Source organism: Barbus barbus, assembly GCF_936440315.1.
Source record: "Barbus barbus genome assembly, chromosome: 22".
Classification (NCBI taxonomy): domain Eukaryota; kingdom Metazoa; phylum Chordata; class Actinopteri; order Cypriniformes; family Cyprinidae; genus Barbus; species Barbus barbus.
In genome coordinates this window covers 26221665-26231265 of record NC_136750.1, presented here as the reverse complement: position 1 = coordinate 26231265, position 9601 = coordinate 26221665, and the positions used below count along the sequence as shown (strand labels likewise).

General features: G+C 35.8%; 1 pseudogene across 1 annotated transcript in view; it reads left to right on the top strand.

The window, feature by feature from the left end:
• Positions 1-781: 781 nt before the first annotated feature.
• Positions 782-9601, top strand: part of LOC306888698 (arylsulfatase A-like) — a 74534-nt pseudogene continuing 65714 nt past the window's right edge. The window contains exon 1 of the transcript in view: positions 782-861. The product of the transcript in view is annotated as an arylsulfatase A-like (transcript). The remainder of the gene's footprint in view (positions 862-9601) is intronic.

The window sequence follows — 9601 nt, the reverse complement described above, 5'->3', positions numbered from 1 at the left end:
TATATAAAAACTAAATTATTTTACTAGGGGAAAAAGTGGTTCTCTTTATAAATCACTAAAATATCAATAATCTTTTTATACTTATTTTATACTTAAAAGCTTTTTTATACTTCTGTTTTAGTATCCAAATGTTAATGTGAAGAGTAGAAAAAAAAACTTTTAGATATCAATCTATATATGCGATGTACATCAGTTATGCTCATCTTTAGTATCTCCTTTGAAGTCATCTTGAGTAAAACAGCTCCATATTTAACAAAGCACAAAGACCTGAAGTGGAAGCAACGCAACACGCTTTACAGAATACAGATGTTTGATGCGCATAACCTCTATTTCAAGGAGGTGCAGTTGTGTTCTCTTCACAAAGAAAACTCGACCTCTTCTCATGCGGAGGATTTCACCTGTATCATTCCAAGCACTGATTCAGACACCAGTGTAAAAACAGGGTTTAACTACCCTTAAATCTAGTGAACGGGTGTGTAACAGTGCATCAAATGCTCCTTAATACTAATATGATATGTCTTGTTATTTCAGGAAGAACTTCAGTCTAAACTGACACCCTTGAGAGAGAAGCGTAGCTTGCTGTTAGCGGCAAAATTGAGCTTCGATCTGACTGCTCAACACATTAAGGTGTAAATGACGGTCCTGAAGAGCATTCTGCAGTAATCTAATGCAACAATTCTGTCGACACTGTCCTGATTATATCATTTTCAGCAGAACTGGGCTCAGTGCACAGAAAATAACATTACAGAGGAGTTTGGGCGTCCTCGCTTGTTTCTGCAAAATGAAGAGACAGCAGAATAATGCAGTGAGGGAGAAAGAGGAGGACAAGAGTGAGATGATGAGGGAAAAGATCAGTAGATTGTGAGCTTTCTGAAATAATCAGATCTACTATGGAGCCATTATTGGCTTTGGGTGCATCATTTCTGAAGGTAGGAGCAATTTTCTTCACCTTTTCTCTGATTTATCTATGTGACTTGCATTCTCATCACATCTGTAACACCTGTGTCTGTTATTCTGCATTTTCTTCAATTCCCTGCTGGAATAAACTCATTAAACAGCATTGTTTGTGTTAAACAGACACAAACCATGGTTCAACAGAAAGAATTTTACTTATTTACTTTTTCTGCTGGCTCAGTTGACCAGTTTTCTGCTTGCCATCCCAAAACAAAACAAAATGTCAAGCAATGCAAAAAACTAACTTACTGATAAAAAAATAAAAATTAACAAAAGTACAAAAATAAATAAAATAAAACATTTAATTAAAAAAATAATACAAATATTTAATTTTGTTATTTTAAAATGCATTTAAATATAAAAAAAAAAATAACTTCATCAAAACTTTTAATATCTATTTTGATTAATTTTGATTAATTTATTTTTGTAAATCGTTACAATTACAAAAAAATGCAAACATGAATCACTGGCCCAACCACAAAAATAAAAAAATGTTATACTATCAAAAATATTTACAAATAGTACAAATATATATATATAAATAAATAATGTAAGGATTTCTTTAAAAAAAAAATGCTGTTTAAGTTATACACCTGTAATATAACTTCATGACAGATATAAATACACTGATGCTAGAAAACAGCTTAGTAACTTTCAATTCATTCAAAGTGATGGTTCTAAAAATCACTTAACGTTTTTCAAGTTAAGAAAAAATATCTATTAAAAAATCTTAATCTCAATGAAAGTGGCAACAACGCCACAAAATGGTGTGTGTGTGTGTGTGGGGGGGGGGGGGGGGGGTGTGCAGTATGAGAACTTGCAATCTCTCTGTGGTTCTAAGCCCAAACTCAATGCAGTACTGAACAGAAAAAAGAAAGGTAAGGAAAGAAAAGAAAAGCCAGAACTCAGTGCAGCGTGTAAGATCCAGAGAGGATTTCACGAGCATTGATCAGTGAGGCAAAGCACCTCGGTTCAGAGTTTGAGCAGAGATGAAGGATGTTGTTCAGAGAGTGTACTAGTGACTAGTGTCAAGCTTTTGATAATAAATCATACAACAGCTGATGACTTTGAGACATTAGCGTCATAAAAGACCAGTTTATAATGACTTACTCTTCCGAGCTTCTGTAATCCTGGATCCCAACCAAAGTCTACAATACCTGGAGAAATGCATCAGTAGCCATTCATCTTGGTTGCTACAAAGTCTCCCAAAAGTATTTCATGTAAAATGATGCTTTCTAAAGCCATATGATGGTAGATGTTACATCTAACTGCCAAATCTAACCAGCAAAATGTTGACTTCTTGAACTTTCGCACAGTGTGTGACGTTTCGAGCGCGTAGGCTCTTCATCAGACTTTGAGCTTTAGTGTTGCCGACTTTACATTTAAAAGATTTTTTCCACTTGTTTTTTAGTCGAGCAGCAATTTGAGATTGATGTGCGTGCTTTTGCTTGCTCTTTGACTTCTTGAGCTCAACAAGGTCAAATAACCAATCTCTTACTGTCAATCACCTTACTAGCGTTACACTTAAAGACAAGCACCAACATAGGATAACTATTTTTTTAAATACAACCCATCTGGTGTTGAAGCTGCGATGTGGAGGTGAATGGCAGTGAACAATGGTCCACAGGCATTATCTGAGGATCAGGAATCATAGAGCACTGATATTTCCTTCTGCAAGGGGAGTATTTGGAACATCCTTTATAGAATATCACAGAGCAAGTTCCTCAGATTGTCCCATAATCTTGGGACAATCCTGGGTTTAACTGCAGAATCCTCCACGGTGATAGACTCAAGGTGTTGAATCGGATTCAGTCTTAAGAGTGCCACCTGCAAACTTTTACACACATTCTCCAAGACCGTCTGAGCACAGTTCTGTAATCAGAGTGAACACTATCCTCTGAGATCCATCCCAGCAGAAGCCTCTATAGTTATCGACCCACACAGCAAACGTACAATTGAGCCAGAGCATCTGAAATAGTTTCTTCTCATTTATGTTCATATGTTGTAATTTTTTTTTATATATCTCATGTACTTGCCTATAGAGCAATATAAGTAAAAGTGGCACAGCAGCTTACCCTGACTCCCACTCTCTGAACTCATGTCATATATAAGGATTTGTTTCCTCGTTGGTCAAATATAAAAACTAAGAAATAAAAATAACCGAGCCACCTATTTCAACATAACCCAGTCTCATTTCGATGTTAATTTCATTTATTTGTTATTTTTTTCTATTGCACAGTGTGAAATAGACGAGTTCAGTGTGGCAAAGACTCTATCAGTCTTATTAGTCACAGCTGAAGCTATTTCAGTTATAGCGAGACCACCTAGAGCGCACAACCCAAGACTGACTTCCAACCAAAAGCAGCCCAGTATTATTTCAAACATACAGTTCTCTCTTTCCTCTCATTCTAGCGTCACATGCTGTGCACAAATCAACCCGTCTCAATCACACTCAACCATTTTCTCACTATAAATGACTGTGTGTGCATATTATTCACGCTAATCAGTTGGCATATGAATAAACTGACGTCATCGGAAAGAAATATGGCCACTGTCGTTTTGTTCTCATTTTGATTCTTCACACTCAATGTGAAAGAACAAAAAAGATGAAATAACAAAAGACAAATACATTATTCTCCAACAAAAATGAAAGAAAGAGAGAGAGAAATCTTCAAAAATTGGTCTACAGTACAAAAGAGGAGAAAAAACAAACTATTCTAAAAGAGGGAAACATTGCACTCAGTAACTGTGAAGACTTGCGGAAAACAACAATATATCTAGTCACTAGCAGAGATTACACTACAAATAATTATTATCTGTCACTTTGACATGCTCTCTCTCTCATGCTCTATTTTTATCCATCAGTTAAATAGCTTGTTTAGTCTCACTATTCTTCTCAAACACTCATCTTTGCCCCATATGGTACATATTATACTTGAAAATTACATATTAGTACCCAAACTGTAGTACCTTTTGAAAAGGCTTTAGCGAGTTTTATTTGAACAATGTACAAACACAACAGATAAAGTAATGTACCATTATTAGCATTATTTGTAATACCAACTTAATTTATTCCACTTCAGAATCATCACACTATCTACTGATCACCGTCACAGAGTCTGAAGTCACACATCCTGACCGATGACTATCTTGTGTTCATTTTTGGGCACATTATGGCAGCAGATCTTCAGATTTTGGTCTGCAAGGACACTTTGTATGAGGTTAGATTAATCATTTATAATGATTAATCTAATCTAATAATTTACACATTTGCTTTAGGGAGACAAGACTGTATTACAGAAGTGTGACACCTTATAAGAATTAATTTGACATTTGTGATCAGAAAGAAAGAGAGCAAAGTTTGGTGACTCATCAGTTCTGAGATCACCTGCAAATATATTATTTAAAGAATGAGCATATCAGTCCAGCTAGAGTACTACAACCTTAATGTGATCAAAGTTTCATGCCCATTTAATATTACCACATATTAAACGCTTACACACTTTATAGCAGCAAAAATCTGAAACCTGTTGGGCCAAAAGTACACTTAAGTCAGTCAATACACTAAAGTTGAGAATGGTCAAAATTTGGATCACAGTACAGGAAGAATTTCTTTATTTATTTACTTATTGTATTACAGATTTTCAGAAATATGCAAATAAATCAGATTCAATTCTTGTTTTATTTTGTTGGATATCAGAGGAGACTGTTTTTAGAAGTCCAAAAATAATGTCAATAGCAAGTTAAGAATGAAATACATATCAGGTGATTAAAATATGAATCAACCTCTCTGCAAAAACCTTCAAGATATGCAGCAGACAGGAATAAATCTATAAAGTTTGGTGAATTATGTGCTACTGAAAAGGAGATTTCTGACTGAGAAAAAAATCATTTTGAGAAAGCAGCCTTTATCGTAATTGGAGTCTACAGATGCAAATAAATAAAGTGTAATAAAAACGTATGTGTCTTTTTGAATGTTCTCTTTCCACTAGTCTGAAAGAAGTCAGGTTAACATTTTAAAATGGTCTCGCTTGCCTTTAAAAAGTCTGAATATCATTGCATTACATAATACAATGTTAAACCATGTTGCATCTGCAAACAAATTATGCTAGACTCAGATCTACTTTACTTTTCTGAGTCATGTTTGCAAGACTTTTTCCCATCTGGTTAACCATCTGGCACCTTTAAAGCCCTGTTCACACTGACAGCAACTTGCAGCAACAAACCAAGCAGAAGTCATTCATTTTCAATGAGAGTCTGTGATTTCCAGTGGCATGAGAGTCAATGGCGGTTGGCGACGCGATACGGCATGTCCAACAGCTTGACGAAGCTGAGAAAAGTTTAACTTCATGCAAATGAGCAGCAACATCATGCATCAAGCTCACATGAGCTGAATCTATTGTTACTGTGAGTTATCTGACTGTAATATTTGTCTGTGCTCACATAAAATCACTAACAGTCAGGAATCATCACAATTCTGAGGCACATTGAAAGTCCTTTATCTTGCATTATGTGCTGCTGTAATTTATAAACAAAGGCTGCATCTGAATACATCCCTACTATACAGTAGGTGCAAAAAGAATTCACAGTATTCATAAAACAGTAGACAAAAAGAACCCAGATGAGGTACCACTGCGAAGATTTCTTAGTGCACAACAAACGTGCACTTCACTTTCCTTTGAGGCCATAGGAGAGAATTTGTGACGCAAATGACACTGTAAGTCACATGACAATGTAAATATTATGAATATAGTATGCCTGACTATATACTATATACAGAACATGCTTGTGTTAAAGTCAAAATGTATGTATTTATTCAAAAGAAGTACCTACTTAGACAGTATGCAATTTTGGACAAAGACAAACACTGATTCCTTGTGAATTTATTGGATCAATCTGTTAATAAATATTCGGTGTTTTAATAGTAGCCACAAGACATAAATATAGATGTTATTTTAAATGTGAAACAAAAATGCTTAGTAAACTTTCCTGTGTAAGGTTATGTCCAATTTTACAACACACTTGCCATGGCAATAGAACGCCATAAACTTTAAACCACTAAAATATAAGTGATTTCAACAGCTTTACAGCCCAAATAACACCAACGATTCAACAGAGGAGTTAAATGTGGTTTCACAAAGTTGTAAGTTTCACATTTAAGCTTTCAAATCCGTCAAAAATTGCCCTCATTCACTTCCACGGTAAGTGTCTCACTGTAACCTTGATTTTATCTTAAAAAAAAAGGAGAAATTAGAAATTAGTGCAAGTTATTTATTGTGGCATTCAACATTATTCCATTAATGCTGTCAATTGAGCTTAACTAAACCTACAATATTTCTTTAAGAGCACAAATGCCACTGCAGAAGTTAAATAGCAGAAGAAATGTGAGTTTGTCACATACGTTATGTCTAATAGGGAAGTGGGTTCTTAGGGCATAAGAAAGCTACTGCTCAAGCTTTATAAATAAAGCACCTCCTCGCTTTGGTTTCCCTCAAAACTACCCACATGCCCAACTTGTGGCCTCCTGCTAGATGTAATTTGGAAAGTACAATGCATATAAATGACACACAATATAATTATGGCAAAATATCAAGGCGTATCACACTAATGAAATAAAGGAATTAAAATTGTTATGCTCATGAATACACTCTGCATGAGGCTGATTGAAAGCACTTCATTATCCATTTCCATTAGCGGCCTGATTGTGTTTCCATGTATCAATCTGATTGTCGCAGTAAAACTAAGGCCAGTCTGTAGGTGTGTGTGTGTTTGTGTGTGTGTGTGTGTGTGTGTGTGTGTGTGTGTTTGTCTTGGAAGTCAGTTATGAGCTGATTACTGGGAGAGCTTCAGTTCATTTGCTGTGAAGTGTCAGTCTGACCTGTAAAGACCACATTTAATCTTATTTACATCAAACACAGCCAGAGAAAGATTCGCTAAAACATAGAAGGCAGCTGCCTATATAGACAGCAAGGCAGCATGAGATCCCTAATGTGACTTCAAAATCAAATACAAATATTTATATTTTAAAAGGAACGCTCCACTTTTTTGGAAAATAGGCTCATTTTACAACTCCCTTAGAGTTAAACAGTTGAGCTTTATTTTTTTTAGCATCTCGCTCAAAAAGGACCAAAGAGTTTCGATAATTTTCCTGTTTAAAGCTTGACACTTCTTTAGGTACATTGTGTACGGAGACCGACGGAAAATGACATGGCCGAAATGGCTAGGAACTATACTCTCATTCCGGCATAATAATCAAGGAACTTTGCTGCCGTACCATGGATGCAGCCGACGCAATGATATAACGCAGCGCCTGAAAGTGGTCCCCAGTTATATCATAACTAGTTACCTAGTTGAGGACTACTTTCAGGCGCTGCATCATATCATTGCGCCTGCTGCACCCATGGTATGGCAGAAAAGTGCAATTTTTTTTTAAGGTTTTCTGACCCCGAGACTCAGCTATTTTCTGCAATTCTCCAGCTGTGGTCCTTGGAGAATCTTTAGCCACTCAAACTCTCCTCCTCACCATGCATTAGGACGATACAGATACACGTCCTCTTCCAAGCAGTTTCGTAACATTTTGTGTTGATTGGAAATTCTTATTTATTGCCCTGATGGTGGAAATGGGAATTTTCACTGCTCTTGCTCTTTTCTTACAGCCACTTCACTTATTTGTGAAGCTCAATTATCTTTTTCTGGACATCATAAATATATTCTTTGGCTTTTCTCATTGTGATGGATTATTAAGGGAATTTGGGCTTTGTTTTCCTCCTATTTATATTTCTGTGATACAGGAAGCCATGGTTGGATAATTTCATGTTCATAATCACCCTGGAGTGCTCAAAATTGTGGATATGAATGGGAATATACTTCAGAGATATTTTACTTATAAGAATTTCTAGGGGTGCCAATAATTGTGTCCAACGCTTATTTGAGAAAAACATTTATTTCATAATGATATTTCCTCCAAGTTTAAAATTCTTATAATCCAATGAAAGATTTGATTTTTGTAATTTTTTGTAATTTGTTTTTAAATAAAAGATCAAAAGGATTAACAATGCAGATTAATTTTCACAGCCTTCTTTGATCATATTTACCAAGGGTGCCGATATTTTTGGCCATGACTGTGTGTATGTGTATATACAGTATAAATATAAATATATATGTGCACATCACAATGCATTCTAGGATTGCAATGCCGTCTAGATATGCGGCTCAGTAGGTTTTGGTACTTGCAGACCAAAGAGTTACAGAGTTAGAGAAAGAGCGAGGAAGAAAGCGGACATAACAAAAATAATTAAACTGAACAAAAATTCAGAGTAATTCAAGCATACAACCGCACTGGCGACATCAAAGTGATGCATCGCAGAACTGATACAATATGGATGACAAAAAAGTACAAAAGACTTGTTTTACTTTAAGCAGTAAGGAGAAATAGGGCAGTTTCATGTTTTACTCACCATTACAGAAGCCAAGCAAACAGCAGACAGGCCTGCTGCTCTCGTCACCATATAGATCCAAGTGTATTTGTAAGTAGAAGAGAGAGAGAAAGAGAGAGCTTAGCCATAAAGGAGCCCTTAAACTCCACTCACCTTTAAGATTTACTTGCTCTCTCTCTCTCTCTCCTTCTCTTTATCTCTGACCTACAACCAAATCGGGAGGGGGACTGGGTTGGGTGGAGACAGGAGGTTCCGATAGCTTGATATGTTACCATGGAAACAGAGGAAGAACCAAACACAGAGTAAAGAGAATAGAAAAAAAGGAATAAAAAAATAAAATAAAAAATAAAATCTCTAAAGGGGAGAATGTCAGACTGTGCACAGACTCTACACACACACCAACAAGGAAGGAAGGAAGGAAGGAAGGAACAATACACAAAGATGGATGGAACATCAACAATACATAGAAACATGATGGATGGATGGGATTGGATTTATTGCTGCCTTGATAGTAAGACCACATTATTCTCTAAAGTAGATTGGAGTTCTCTTTAAATACCATGGTATATGAATGTGCTAATCATATACTGCCATACCATCATCATATGATACCATTACTGTACACAAGAAGGGTTTTGACACTACATGATGGATTTTGGTAATGAGGCAGGATGCTTAACTAAATATTGAGGCAGTCATTGCGGATCCTGCATGAGCTGCTCAGACACGCACGAAAGAGTGTTTAAACAAGAGAATGATAAACCACGCTCACAAGGTGCTCTTGATTGCTTGCTGCCTATTTTGTAAGAACACTTTTAGCCTAAAAGCATGCATAAATTTGTAAGTTTTTACGCTTGATGATGAACATGATGCATAAGCGATTAGATTTCAGAGCAATGTTAATGTAGTATTTGTGTAAAAATGCTAACTATCTTAATGTACTGTTTTCAGCACACCCCACTAATTTCAATAAGAATAAAGAACAGTTCAAGGTTGCAAAGTTATGGATGAAAGAGTAACAGCACATTTACTTCATTACAGGATTTCACAAGACATTAGCTATTTAAAAGGTTGTTTGTCCCACCTTTGATTTTCTCCATCTGTTTCTCACACTGAAAAAACACATATGATAAATGCCTAGGTCAAAGTGGTTTAAAGTGGTTTTATTTACTTTCTCAATACACAATTCCTGGTGTTATTGTAGATGATTC